At 38.1% G+C, this 16300-nt stretch overlaps 1 protein-coding gene across 2 annotated transcripts in view; it reads left to right on the forward strand.

Annotated features, from left to right (window-relative positions):
* samd12 (sterile alpha motif domain containing 12) overlaps positions 1–16300 on the forward strand; it is a 131786-nt gene that overhangs the window by 59166 nt on the left and 56320 nt on the right. The gene's annotated exons all lie outside the window — the stretch shown is intronic.

The following is a 16300-nucleotide window of genomic DNA, read 5'->3' on the forward strand; positions in this document are numbered from 1 at the left end:
CTCTAAAGAGAGATGCGCACAGAAGTCGCTGCCTTTTAAGATTTACGACTTTACCTGCCTACACAGGTCAGGCTGTGATAACTTATATGGTTACACTGTAAGGTTGTTTGACAAAACATTTCAGAATAGCTATAAAGAGTCTACCTGTATGCCAGACATTCATCTCAGCAATATGTGTGGGTGCTGCTACACTCCAACGCAAGCACAGGCATAGGATCAATGCTCGTGTGCTGACAGAAGAACAAAATACCTTCAGTTTTGCAAGCAATATGTTGAGTTTATTAACACTAAAGGAAAAGGAATGATTTTAATTGTAAGTGGACAGTTTATCTGCATACTGTAGAGCTGTCTGAATTCAGAATATGTTCTTAAGAAGTAACATTGCAGTATTAACTTAGACTGTTTTAACTACTAAACATATTGCTTTCTCTAATAATTTTGACAGCCAAGGTTTAACTGTTTTTGTCTTACTTTCCCTGCGTTAGCTTACTCTCAATGCATGTAGCAGTAAATGTACTGTTAACAAACACACTTTAGAAATATGCAGTATAGGAGCAATACAGCGGGTATAAAAATGACGACTCTGTATTTAGGTCATGCCAAAGCAGCTCAGAGGGATTTAAGTTTAGATTTTGTTTTGGCTACTCCAAAAGTTTCATTTTGTTTTTGTTTTTTGTTCTTTTTGGAGCCATTCAGAGGTGGACTCCCTGACCTGTTTCAGATCATTGTTCCGCTGCATAATCCAAGTGTGCTTGAGCTTTAGGGCACAAACTGATGGCTGGACGTTCACCTTCAGGATTTTCTCGCAGAAAGCAGATTTCATGGTTTCATCAATTATAGCTAGTCATTCAGGTCCAGAAGCAGCAAAACAGTGTCAGACTATCACACTAGCACCACTATATTTGACGGTTGCTATAATGTTCATTATATGAACTGCTGTATTAGTTTTACACCAGATGCAACAGCACACAAAAAGTCCATCTTTTGTCCTGTCAGTCCACAGAATATTTTCCCAAAAGTCTTGGGAATCATCAGGATGCTTTTTTTGGCAAATGTGAGACAAGCTTATTGTTCTTATTAGTCAGTGTTTTCTCCTTGGATCTCTCATGTGGATGCCATTTTTGCCCATTGTCTATCTTATTCTTGAATCATGAACTCTGACTTTAATTGAGACAAGTGAGGCTCGCAGTCCTTTACATGTCGTTCTGGTTTAATCTGTGTCCTTGTTGATGCACTCTTGAAGTGGATAATGGTGCATGTCATCCACAAATGCATAATTTGAATGCAGTTATATGACAAATAATACAGCTCATTGTGCAGTTAATTGCTGATTACTTAGCACTCCATCTGGCTTCAAAAATGCTAATGTTGGCACATCAAAGCTCAGACCAGTGGCTCTTCATGGTGGTTATGGCTTTCTTTTATATACAGTCTCTGGGGATTACATGAAACAGACGGAAGAAACTGAGAAGTGTAAACAGCCTTACAAAAAGCTCACCATTTTCCTCCATTTATGTTCATGCACAAGGATACGTAAATGCAGTTTGTCCTTCAGTCTCATTTTTTGCTTTTGACAGACCATTCATCTGACTTTCCACAATACATTCTTCAATACATTCTAAAGTGATCCAAAATTAATGAGCTTGTCTGTTGCTCCAACCCCACCTTTTTAACAAGTTTCATCAAATTCGGCTCAGTAGTTTTTACTGAATCCTGCAGACAAACAAACATACAGAGAAACAAATAAACATCACTGGAAACATACATCCGCCTCCACTCTATCCTTGGCGAAGGCATAACAGCCAGCCAGGTGCTGTTGTTTTCCATCTTCTCCCCTCTCGCTCTCTCCTCCTCACCCTGTGAATTCTCAGCATCCCTCGTCTCTTTCTCAGCAATTCTAGCTTCCCTCCACCAGCTACCAGCAGCACTCCTCATCACCACTGTTTCCATCAGCACCCATCTGCACAGACTCTCAAGCAGAGCTTCGCCTCAGGGGCCAAGAAACAAATTCTAGGGATCTTTGTCACTTCGCAAAATTCTTGGAAAACATTTGGAATGTGATAAAGCTGGCACTGTCCCCCGCTTCTGTTTTGGTCCCTTAGCACGTAGAAAACATAAAGACAGAGTGGAAAGGATGGAGATTGTCTGAGTGATGACACTTTGCTAAGGGCTACTCTTAGCTTCTTTGTCACAATTTGTGTCTCATCTTCCCCAGTCTTCTTCTTTTTTTTCACTCTCTCATTCCTCTCTGTTTTGTATTGATGATATGGGGAATGACAGCCCACCAGCCTCAGCAGCATTAGGCCACTGGCCTCAGCAGGGAGCAGCCTGTTAGAGAAGCCTATCTGGGCCTCAGGGAGAAAAAACAGAACGACCAAAAATACTAATTTGATAACTGTAGGAAATCTGGAAACAGAAAGAAGAAGTAGAGGATGAAAGGGGATGTAGAAAATGTCTTTTTGTGTATGGCAGTGTGATAAGAAATTAATAAGAATAGGGTCTTTTAAGGTCTACTAAGCATAAATTAGCAATTTTCTAAAGTATGCATAAGCACTTTTTATTCACAGTAATATCAAGAACACCGGTCATGCTTCAACTTCTATTCAGCAGTCATAGGTGGTGCATCCAAGGCACTTTATATCACTGAACTTTGGTGGGAAGTGAGAGGTACTCTTAAGCTGTTGCTTCTGGACATACTTTTGGTAGTAAAAGGGAAAAAAGTGGAAGGAGAAGAGATGGTGCAGTATTTCTAGGCCCAGGGCGAAGTTCCTTCAGCTGTTGCTAAAGTGAGATACAGCTGTACACAGTTAAAGCCGAGCCAGTGACAGAGAGAAATTAGGTGAGAAAGAGACGGTGGTTGAGTGCTGTTGAGATAATGAAGAGGAAGAAAGGAGGAGGAAGAGAAGCGTTGAGAGTAGTGGGGAGAGAGTGAGACAGAAGGTGACGAGAAGGTAGGATGAGAGAGAAAAGGCGGTGAGAAGAAAGAATGAGTGAGGAATGTGAGAAAGAGAGGGGGTGAGAAAAGGAAACCCTCCTCACTTAGAGATGTGATGCAAGATATGAATACATCTCTCTTTCTGTACCTATATAAACACATCTCTCTATCCACGTCAGTTCAGTGTCACGGTTGGGCTGCAGCTTATCCTAGCTGTCATAGGATGCGAGGCGGAGTAAAGCCCCAACAGTTCGCCAGTCTGTCACAGGACTAACACATAGAGACAGGCAATTCATGCTCACATTCACACCTACGGTCAATTTAGACTCACCATTTAACCTAACCCCGTGTATATATTTGGACTGCAGGAGGAAGCCGGGAGTACCTGGAAAGAAACCAAGTGACAAAATGCAAAGAGAAAGGCCCCAGCTGGGGAGCGGTTTCAGACCCAGGATGTTCAGGAGGCGACTGTGTTAACCACCATGCCGCTTTCTATCGGTTTATGTCTGTCAAATATATACTTCATTCGACTGAGATATTAAGAGGTTGGAAGCCGGGTCACCACCTGAGGCTGTTTGTCCTGTTGCCTGAGCTTTTTTTGTTGTGCTGTAAGAAGTGTTGTCTTGAACTTGACACGTCTGTGGTTTAATCATATCTTAATTGCCTAATTTGAAGTCCACTGTAGTGGTGTACAGACGCCAAATTAGAACAGTTATGCCCTTGTCTAAATACTGACACAGACAGAGACACAGACAGACACACAGATAGACAAACAGACAGAATAAGGCATTAGAGGAAGCAGGAGAGGGAGAGCGAGAGACAGGTGTTGTAATTACTGCAGTGTACCCAGACAGAATTAGCTCAACGGACAGTGATTAACCTTTAAGGCTTGCTGGGCCATGGGAGAGAAATAATTAGATTTCTCCCCTCTCTTTGTCTCTCCCTTTCTCTCTTTGCCACGAGGACAGCGGAAGCTCACGACCACTTATTCCCTACAGTCATCAGAGATGGGCTGAAGTCCTCCAAATGGAAAGTGATATCCAGTGGTATATCCAGCCTTTTAATAGCAGCCTTAGAGATGCTTTGGAATAAGAGCAGGGTTCAGAATAACACTGATCTAAAGTGGTGTGGTGCACGATACCAGTGGTAGCATAAAAGCAAAGCAGGGGTGTGCACTGTATGTTCAGACTGAGAAATGTGGAGCAGCACTGGAGCTGAAGGAATCTGATTAATGTTGTGCAACATCGTGTCTTTTACATTGGCAAGATTATTCCAGCACTTGTGTAGAGAGTAAACAAAAGAATAATTTGTGTTGCTGTTTCTGATGCTTGAAGGGTGAGCATGCTGAAAGAGGTGAGAAAAGAACTTTTCCTCCTTTAGCTGAAGTAAAACTACTACTAAACTAGTATAACAGTATGGAAGCCCTCAATATATCACCTCAAAAATGAATGAATGAATGAATGAATAAATAAATAAGGCTTTTTTTTTTTTTGTCAGTTTGAGAACACCTGTCAAATACAGCTGCTAATATTTCCGCTTCAGCAGGGAGGAAATGAATAAAAGATAAAATCAACAAATGACAGCTTTTCTACAGTGTCTAAACATATGAAAGGGTCAGATATGGAATAGGAAGGACATTAAGGTGAATCCATGACCGAAAACCAATAAAACTGAATATCATAAGGTGATTCAGTACACCATATTGTCACAACTAGATGAAGCATCATTTCAGCATTACTTTTACCAGTCGCTTTTCTGTTTTCCAAGGATGTCCACACTTCTTGGTGCCAAGCTAGCATGAATTAGCATTTTGACCTGTCCTGTTTTTATGTGCATTTGTGCTGTGTCAGATTTAACATAAAACAAAAATAACCTGTAATGCAAGTTTTGTAAGAATTTTTATATAAATTGAACCAACTGTTTATCCAATGCATTGATGACAAAGGTCGGAGTTGTGCCACGCTTTAGCAGTAACCACTGTTACAAAGTGGCCTGATAACTTGAGGCGAGTCTCCAACATCTCTATGGTGGAATTTCCACCATGCCTTCTTTCCTGTTTTAATGTCCCAAGCCAATTTCAGTGCATTTCAGATGTGTTCGTTGACTTGGCCACTGCAAAGTCGTTTTTTTCTCCTTTCAAAGGTAGATTTAGTCTTATGCTAGGTTGCTGTCCTGCTGCATAACTTCATTTGAGTTTTCAACTTAAAGACTGATGTTCTTCCTCTGAATTTTCTAGCAGTGGGAATTCTAGTAATGATGTTGGCCAGGTTGTTGAGAGTGTCTCCTTCTTCAAGCACTTCCTAGGCACCACTATACACCAGTCTATCGTGGGAATTAAACACCAGTGAGTAAAGCCCACCAGAGAATTCTTCCAGTAGCTGAGAAAATACAGGGTCAGTCGGGAAGGTATGACCCAATTTTACACAGCTGTTACAGATAGTCCTTATTTTCTCCATCCTGACTAGAACAGCCAGTCACAACAAACAAAAGCTTGAACAAAGTAGTATATAGAGGCTCCAGGATCGTTGGTTGGGTTTTGCTTTCCATACCTTCATACTATGCCACCAGGAAAGCTAGTCACCTTCAGTCTTCTCCCATCAGGCAAAAGATACAAGAGTATTACTAACAGAACGTCATGATTGGGGTACCTACCTTCCAGATATTAAGCGCTTTTATACCCACTGAAACGCTTATAAATAACAGTTTAACCTACATCAGGTTGTGATCAGAGAATCCGAATATATTATGCACTGAAACGTATATGTTTGTATCATGCATTTGTAAAATTAACTGAACGTCTTGCAGTAAAAACTGGCCCAAGAACCATCTCACCTCTTTTTTGGTCACTGGGAAGCATGCAGGATGCAATGGCTGCCGTTTTCTCCATCTTTCATCACCACAAGAACTATGGGGCTACATCACACATTGTGTGACTTTTCTATTAGTGCCATTTGCGGGCAGGGATATTACTGTGGGCAGGGATAGCTCAGTAGGTAGAGTGGTGGTCCTATGATCGGAAGGTCGGGGTTTAAATCCACTGAAAGACTACCCTGAGGTACCCCTGAGCAAGGTACAATCCCTATCCACTGCTCACTGCTTTACTGACTGAATGAGTTAAATACAGAGAGGAATTTCCCCTCGGGATCAATAAAGTATACATTATTTATTTATAATTATTATTATTAGCTTTTCATTCAGCCTAGAATTTCCGGGGATGTCTTGTAATCATTTGACAACAAGTGTTTCTGATTAAGTTTACAGCTGTCATCAGTGTCATGCTCTTTCTATCCACAGTAGTGACATCTGTAGTGACATCCACTGTGGTCATCTGTAGAAAAAACAAAAAAATACCACATACACAGCCAAAGATATATTTATTGCTATAGTTAATTTCAACAGTAGTTAAAAAGGAAATATTAGGATTGTATGAAAATCGAATGGTGATGTGTTACATATGTGTATTAAGAAGGAGAGCGGTGGCAGTTTGCAGCCTGTGTTTGTTTATGGCTTCTCTTGACAATAGGACAGATATTGTCCCTTTTAAAAAATATATATATTTTCTACCCAAAATGTAAATGGTATATTAATTGAAAAATAGCATTTTTCATACTCATATCTTTTCAGATGGATGGTTGGATAGATGGATATATGAAGGTTATGAGGATTAGGACACATACTTACAGCGAACTCTACACGATGTAGCATCCACTTATTTGGGATGTTTCACTGTATCGCAAGTCCACCTGGAGAGGTTGCAAGCCTTTCTTCACACAAATGCCCTGGAAACCAATTGTAATTGACCAAACGTGTGGAACTAATAAAGGTTTATCTCTCTCTCTCTAATGAATAGATTAGGTAATTTAATCTTTGTCTGGTACCAGTGTCAACTCAGATGTATCAAAATCAATCCATTAAAATCTACAAAAGTTCTCCTCGATATCTGTGTGAATTATCAAATTTAGTTCCATTTTAAACATCTAAAGCACTGTTGTTGTTAGTAGTTTGTCACTGAGCAATTTTGTGGTTCTCACATCTAGCCCTCATCTGTGATGTAGACGAGCGGTCCCCAACCCCCGGGCCTCGGACCGGTACCGGTCCGTGAGTCGTTTGGTACCGGACCTTAACAACAGTGTAGATTCTGCCTGTGCCGCATTGTCTTTTGTGAAAGAACCATCAGACACAGACATGAGGGTAGAAATAAACACAAAGAAAAACAGGGACAGGTATTTTAAAAGCTATAAAGAATACCCATACCATTGTTGTTGTTGTTTTTTTTTTAAACTATACAAAAATGAAACTTTTGTGGGTCCAGATTTTAGAATTATACACATTGTTTCATATTAACAAAATAATACAATTAATACCATAAATATATTTTTTAAATATTCGTATAAGAAGGGATAATGGAATAACATTTGGGCAGTTTTCCTTGCCTTGTTGTTTCTAGACATCTCTGAATGTCCTGTTTTGTCTCTTCTAATGGATCCAGTTACAGAGACTTGTTTTGTTGTGGCTGTATGACCTCAAAGTCTAGTGAAGAAGAACAAATGATAAAGAAATGTTTCCCTTAAAAATCCATGTATCCACAAGCATTTGTCTTGGTTAAATGATTTAAATGAATATTTAAAATGAATTTGTTATTTACCACTAAGGTCTAGTGATGATGTTCGTTCACTATTCCCACAATGACATCATACTCCATTGGCTTGATCTAATGTGGCATGTTAATAACTACCTTATAACCTGAACACAAAATAATTAGCCAATGGATTTTATATAAATTGGCAGACAGATAGTATTTCTATATAGTGATTATGATTCATATGAAATTTTGCATTTCTCAGCATAGTGTACAGTGCGTCCTTCACATTAGATAAGCAATATATCCAGTAAATGAACAGTAAAAGATAATCATGTGTAATACTTAAAGTAATCACAAGAAAGCCTTTTTAAGAGGTCAGACTATGTCGAGTACTAAAAGTGGTCACACCAAAGGTTTACACTGTAGCTTAATTAATATTTATAGAGAGTTTGTATCTCAGAAAAGGTGCACAGCGCTAGTAAAATATGGATTATGAATTCTTATTGAGATGTATCGTGTTTGATTGTCGAGTAGTTTGTCACAGACAGAAAGATAAAAACAACAACCATATACTGTTTGGGAAATTTGGATGGTTAACAAGCCTCCCTGCCAAAGTGAGTGCTTGGTGGTCATCTGCTTCTTCTTCTTTCTTTCTTTTTTTTTTTTTTTGTTCGAACCCCAAATATCACGGCATCAATATAGTCAACCCATGTTCCTGGGTGGTCACCGACAATTTTAAAGAAGTCTCTGACAGTGTTTGTTTGCAGATGATGGGGCAAACACTGATATTTTTTTTTAATCTAATATATATTCAACATTTCACCGTTTTGCTGAGCTGCAATAATATATAAAATGCACTGGTTTTAGTCTCTTTACAAAAATAAAATTTCAAGCATAGTGCAAATAGAAATGCATTACAGTAAGAGTTAAAACATATACCAGTCATACAAATGTCACACACAGAGTTATCAATACCAGGATGATGGTTCTGTTTGAACTTTAACCTGAAAAACAATATACAGCTCTTTTCAAAAATTATAATCATTAAATCAAAAACTTTGTTTGGACAGGAGATGACATAGCCATCTTTGAAAATATAATAAAAATTATTTATGTCATCAATAATCAATAGAAAAAATGGCATTACAATGATTAAGCCCTTCCTATAACTACTGGTCACCTCCAGGATTCATGTTTTAGCTGAAATTAAGATACTTAAAATACTTTAACCCTTTCATGCATGAATTATGACAAAAAAAATCCTGATTAAGGTTTAATTGAAATGTAATCAGGCAGTTTGTCACTTCTATGGCTGATTTGGACTTCAGCAGATACACCTGTGGTCATTTTGTGATGTAGTCAATAAACATGCAACCATACTGATTTCCAGTTTTGGTTTTTGTTAGCTTTCCAGTAAGATCCATTCCAACCAGTTCAAATGACTGGAAAACCATAAATAGAAATGTCACAGCGAGTGAAGTGAGCCGTGTGGAGATAATGAAGTAGGATCCAAACGCAGGCACTTGTGAAGGTGGTTTATTGAAAGTAAAGTACAAAATAGAAAAACAGCAAACTGGACTGCAGACTATCTGTACTGGGAACAACTAAACTACAAAACACAAACCAGGACACGAACATGAAGAAGGATGGGCGGAGGTAAGTGATGACGGACAGCAGGGAGAACACACGGATGAAATCCGATGGATACACAGACGGACCAGCGACTACAACAACAGAAGACACGACTTAAATACACTCAGAGAAACACAGGGAGATTACACACAGGTGGGGGACACAGCTGGGAGTGATTAACGAGACAAGGGAGGTAAAACTGAACACACTCACATGAGACGCAGACCTACACAATAAAACAGGAAACAAGAAAACACTACACAAAGACGCAGACTTGACACTGAGAGACAGACAGAATATAACACATGGAACTTGAACTATACTGAACATGAGACACAACCGAAGAACAAATCCTTAAACATGAATAAACAGAAACATAGAATTCTAAATAATAATCAACGAGGCACAAAAGTAACAAAACGATCATTCAAAAACAAAACCTAAGAACTCAAAATGCTGTCGAACCGACCCAGAACCGTGACAAGAAAGACATATTAAGTAAATTCATCATATAAAAATTAAAGACAGTGCTCGAACATCCAGGTACGGCTGTCCCATACTGTTCATCTGCATATGGTTAGTAGAAAAATGTTTGGTCAACCATCCAAGTGACTTCTTATGATTTGCTGCCTGCAGGTTCTAACCTCTGACTAGCCTTTATTGGAGTGTACTCTACAGTTTGTTTGTTTTTTATTGTAGTAGCACTTGCCTGACAAACTGTGCACTGGGAAACCTGAGCAATTATTGTGGCAGGGGAATTTCAAATTATTAAATGAACACCTTTGTTAATTAGAAAGTTCTAACAAATGACTTTTAGCCTCGTTTTAAAAAAAAACAGTTATAATATTTGGAGTACCCACCCAGTTATCGATGTCTACTGACATTCGTGGCCAGTACAAACATTTTGAAATGGCTTCACGTGTTTTTGTTTGCCCACAGTGAGCCTCAGTGGGGCTGGCATGAAAACCAGAGAAAGTAGTGTTGGCTTCATTGTTCCCACACACTATCTTTGTCATGATAGACCTGGCAGTGCTTTTGTGATGCTTGTGAAACAGCTGCTCTCCTAAACAGAAGGAAAAAAGTATATAGAACATTTTTATTGTAGGTTTACTAGGGGTGTGTATTGGCAAGAATCTGGCGATACAATATGTATCATAATACAGGGTAGACGATACGATATATTGCAATACTAAAAGCCAGACGATATTTGTGTTTAGTAGGACTAAATTTAATTAGGAAAACTCAAGTAAACAGTCCAAACTGTTTAATGCTTGACATGAAACATCTGAAACAAAAACACTCTAAGTTCAAAATGAATGGAGAAATTAACATCTGCCTTATTAGAAGTCATGTCAAATAAACAAACAAAGACTACTTTACTGAAATATCAAGTATTTTTTAACATGAAAAAAGTAAACATGTAACACTGAAGTCTTTCTAAGTACTATGATTGTAAAATACTTATCCAAAAACTGCTCTATGGAGCATCAAAACAAAGTACTTTTTATGTGACCTTAACATAAACAAATATAAATCAAAAATGAAATTGCTTGAAGAATCCATCCAAGTAAACATTAACAAAAAATGTAAAGTGCTATTACAATTAAGTGTTAATAAAATAAAGTACAGCTCTGCAGTGTCCATCAATGGAACACTTTTAGTACAACCTGAAAAAAGGAATTTACTCATCTAAATAAAAGTGCTTATGAGACTCAACCAAAATGTCAAACATTCTCATATCAGAGATTTTACATGTGTAGTGTTTTCTCAGTGTTTATTTTTCAATTTCCAGATTTTTGTGCAGGAATACAAGCTGATCGACATGGTCAGCTCTCAGGACACTTCTCTGTGCATTTACTATGTCTCCTGCAGAGGAGAAAACTCTCTCTGCAGAGACACTTGTTCCAGGAATGCATAGGAAACTCCTTGCTACTTTGGATAGCTTAGGCAAGTCTAGCCGCGAGAGCCATGTTTGGTGCATTATCGGTAACGACAACAACAAGGTCCTTTGCGTTCAATCCCCATTCAGCCACAGCGTCAGTTAGTAACACTGCAATGTGCTCACCTGTGTGACTGTCATGCATGGCTCGGGTTTGTAGTACATGAGACTGAAGGTTCCACTGGTCCGTTATGTGATGTGCTGTAACAGTTACGTACGATTCAGTGGCTCTCGAAGTCCAAGCGTCGCATGTCAGAGCAACTGTCTCAGCCGAGTTGAGAGAGTCCAGCACTGTCGCTTTGACTTCTTGGTACAACTTTGGCAGAGCGAAGTCCGTGATGTGTTGTCGAGAAGGAACGGTGTAACGGGGCTCCAGCGTTTTAATCATATTACGAAATCCTTTATTCTCCACAACACTCAGAAGGCGCATGTCTTTGCAAATAAAAACAAGTACTGACTGCGGTTTTTTTGTTGCACGAGTTGAAGTTGCTGGTAGTTTCGAAAAGTTAACTTCTTCAATTGTCCGTTGAGAGGGATCACCTCGTTTCGTTTTAAAATTAGCATTTGACGCTACGTCGCTATGGTGTCTAGACACGTGTGTTCGTAAATTTGTTGTGTTACCGGAATATTTGACTCTGGCGGTGCAGATTCTACAGACTGCATAGCTCTTGTCATAGTCTTTACTGCCTTCTTTTGTCCTAAATCCAAAATAAGTCCACACATCAGCTTTGAAAGCTGCGGGGGCCGGCTGTATCCTCTCCTCTTCAGTCATCAGTTAGCTAGTATCACACACGTCCACTGACTGTTCTACTTCGTTCTTTTGGCAAACTAGAGGCTTCTACAGTTATCGCGAGACCTCGTTTTTACGTCATAGTAAAGGTGGTAAACTGCAAACCAGTGGCCGGAGTTTGAATTCCAACATACAAAAGAAATAAACAGTAAATGCATGTCATTTTTCAATAAAAAAAATCGATAACAGTGATTTTAAATATCGATTCAGTATCATTGCGCGAAATATCGCGATATTTCGTTGTATCGATATTTTCTTACATCCCTAAGGTTTACCCTGATAATGGTAATATGTGGTAATGAAATCTTTCCTTAGTATAAAATATGCACAAATTAGTAACTTGGGGAGAAATTTTCACTGATTGTCTCATATTTTTATGAGCTGCCCCCCTCAGAAGCCAAATAACTGATGCCAGATACACCAGAATAGTATGAACAAGACCTCCAGAAAAACTGTCATGCTGAATGCATTTAATAGTAATTCTGAAGTTTTATATTTATATTTCTGGTTATATTTTTCCTGCAAATATTCACTGAAATTAATTTCATGATATATTTAAGGCTGTCACTCTTGTCACACACATTTAATGTATAACTATGCTGTATAAATATGCTTCCACGACCAGATTTATAATTTCTGACAGTTAACAAAAGGTTATATAAACTGCAGATAAATACATAAAGGCCTTCATGTGGTTTTTGTCCCTTTTTGGTAATGTAATAACAATTTAATCTTAAATTAATCAAGGCATAAACTGTAAATAACAATTCACATTAAATTATAAATGAAGTAAATATGTGTTAATACTGCCACCTTTAAGAAAGTAATATTGCTTGCTTTGTCAGTGCTGTGTACTTAATAGCAAATTATGCTCAGAGCCTAAAAACATGTAGAGTAGAATAGAATAGAATAGAATAATCCTTTGTCCCACAAGGGGAAATTTGGTTGTAACAGCAGCAAGAAAAAAAACTATAGTAACTAAATCTAGATCTGCTTAAGTTAAAAATAATATGGTAACATTCATCTTTCACTGTTTCATAAAAGCAAAACATTACTACTTGAGAACTAGTGAGCATAAATGAATTTACTCTGAATTATAATTATAAATTGCTCGATTGTGTTCTTTCTGTTTAGCTGTCCCCAGTTTACACTATCTGACTAGCACAGAGTTCAATATTCAACGTATCAGTTTGTACACCATTTTGCCAAAAAGTTGTGGTGACTTGATGCCGTTCATCTTCTTGTGGTTTACCAACTGTTTCCATGGATGCTTTTTTAAAAGGGATTTTTCAGATGTTGTAGTCATGAAAACTTTGAGGTGTAATTTCTTGGATGTTTTGCGTAGAACTTATTGCAACATTGTTGGAGGATTTGTGGAATTCCAGCCACTTCTGAGAGATGAACTGTTGTTCCCCATTTTCAGCAGCTCAAAAGTAACTTTGCTCATGAAAGCAGTGGGATGAATTGTAGTCTCATCAATAAACACTAGCAGGGAAACAATCCCATTGCATAACATTGGCTCTACCATGTTTGATGCATTTCTGTTGCATTTCTTGCATTGTGTCATTCTGGTGAGACTTTGTAGCCAACTTTGTTCTTCTGAGAAAGATCTACTGAATAAATGATTTGACTTTGCAGGACTGTTTGCAATCAGAGTTGTTTCTAGTCCAGCTGCAAGCACTTATCAGTGCACCAGACTTACCAACCAAGAGGGCAGATATGTTTTTGTGTTAACAGAGGTTGCTTTTCCTTTTATGTGTCACATTTTATTTGAGGGTTTATTAAATGTTCGTGTTGGATCTACACAAAAACAACCGAACAACTCCCATCTATTCATGTTAACGTAAATGTCTTCATCTAAGGTATAAATCCTTGATATTTTCCCCTGACATACTTTGGGCATTAAGAGAGAATCAAAAGATCTGTCCATGTCTGAGGCAAAGTAAGGAGGACTGGATGAAAAATAAAAATATCTGCCCTTCTCTAGCAAATTAAAGTGAGTTATGGCTTCACATTAACTCTTCTGACACCTTAAAAAGTCAAACTCTGAGACAATGGAAGAGGGAATGAGATTGTTATGATTAATTAGGTTGTTTTCTTTATAATGCCATTTAGCCATTCAGATAGTTGTGTGTAAAACCCTCTAGTGAGTGCACTGAATCTCCACGAATTAACTCCAAATACAAAGATTGGAAGCTGTTAAGCCATCGTCTTTCTCCTCTTAAAAAAAAATCTCATTTTACTCTTCTTCTGTATTCAATTTCATGCTTATAACCATTTCAGAGTTTTCAATAACAGCCTTATGCCAGTAAATATGCTATTACTGGCTTGTGAAATCATCGCTCTTAAAAGAAACTTGAATTACACAGCTGACAGAGCTCTATGAAAGTGGTTTTCTGAGTACATAGTGCTAATCTGTGAATGTAGACACAGGCTCACTGCTTATGCTTCATTTACTGTAACAGAGACTCATTTAAAGGAGAAGATGAGGACACCTTTGAAGAAATTGGACATAGCTGCTTGACAGTTTCACTTTCTTTCACTTTGTGCACTTGTGCCTGTTATTGTCCACTGGATTCGTGGCATTTGTTCTTCGGTTGTTGACACGTTTGTTTGCTTGAATCAACAGTATAAAACACTTTTTAAAAAGATGTTAAATGTAGTTTCAGCTCCCATACTTTATCAGTGACATAATATATGCACGCGAACATTCAAAAGTAAGTAAACAAATAAATCTTAGACATCCCTTAATGTTAGTGCTGTTTTTGATTCCTTCCAGATAACAAGAGCTACTGTCTCTTTTCTTTGCTTAAATCTCTGAAACTATGGCCTGAATTTCTTATTCCTTTCCCAGTCTGACAGCTTTTGTAAAGTACTATGGCCCGGGGGCAGTAAATGAAGAAAGTTTTTCTGTTGGGATTTAGTAGACCTATGTTTCCTTTGCTTCAGGCCCCTTAATGAATGATCTCCCCCTGCTTCATGGATTTATAGAGGAAATCTCTTCAGTAACAGGATACCCTCTCCAGCTTTTTTTCCATGTTTTTTTAACTTGTTCGACACACACACTGTGCCGAAATGAAGATTCCAAGTAACTAGAGACACTTTACTAACCATAAATAAAACAAATTTCACATATTCCCCCTCTAGTAAATTACTGCATCATTTTACAGTCCAGTGATTGTGGGATAACAAGCAGTCAAATCAATAACATTAATGCTTACAACCACAAAGTGGGAACACTGTGAGGTTGGCTCAGAAGTGGTAAGACACTGTGATCATGTACAAGATTAAGAGATCTTTTAGATTTTTTGCTTCCAAGCTGTACCCCTGGACCTGTGTGCTAATTTCCAGGTCCATTTGTTTTTCTTGACTCTATGTGAGTCACAGTTCAAAATAATCCTTCTTTACCTTATACTGTCCTTTATAGTTCCCTTTGTCCTATTGCCCTCCTTCACGATGATTTCAGCAGGTGGTTGTGGCTGCTGTGCTCAATACTAGTGCTGTGAGCCTAAGATCAGAGGTGGCAAAAAGTACAGACTTTCTTTACTAAAGTAGAAGTACAGATGCCTGAGTTAAAAAAAAAAAACCTAAAGTACTGAAGCAACTTTTTTACTCAAGTAAAAGTGAAAAAGTACAAACTCAGAAATGTACTCAAAGTAAAAAGGAATTCCTTGAGGGACAATTCTACTAACCGTTTTTGTACAAAGGTAGCTGAAGAGTTTGCTGTATTAATATAATAAAATGATATTAGTACACAAGAGCACAAAAATTATGATTTATTCCCCCAACACTGACACTGCTTAACCGGACAGCTTAACCTTTAGCTGGCAACAGCACGTGTGTGCTTGCTGTTTGTTGAGCTGATAGAAACATTTCATTTTAAATACCAGTCACTCCCTTCACCCTTCCTCCTCTTGACCCGTTAAATGAACCAAAAGTAACGAGTCCGTTTTCAAAATGTAAGGAGTAGAAAGTACTTATATTTGTTTAAAAATGTAGGGAGTAAAAGTAAAAAGTTGTCCAAAAAACTCAAGAAAAGTACAAATATATATAAAATTTCGGCTTAAGTACAGAGGAAAGAACTCCACACACGCTTGCAAGACATCTGCCTAAGATGACCACATTAAACCAGCGGTCCCCAACCTTTTTTGCGCCACGGAGCGGTTTATGTCCAACACAGACCCGGCCTTTAAGGTGTCGCGGATAAATACAACAAAATAAAACCCGTACCAATACCAAAAAGAAAAAGATTTATTCATAACACACGGGAAAAGACCCAGGGAAACTGAGTTAACGATGAAAAAATAAAGATATTAGAGCAGCAAAAACTGTCAATTAGAATGAAATCAGGAATTACTTGTACATGGGCTAACCTTAATATTTAATACATGAAGTCTAGGCTTTGTATCATCACCATGCAGT

This window comes from Maylandia zebra, linkage group LG22 (assembly GCF_041146795.1).
Source record: "Maylandia zebra isolate NMK-2024a linkage group LG22, Mzebra_GT3a, whole genome shotgun sequence".
Lineage (NCBI taxonomy): Eukaryota > Metazoa > Chordata > Actinopteri > Cichliformes > Cichlidae > Maylandia > Maylandia zebra.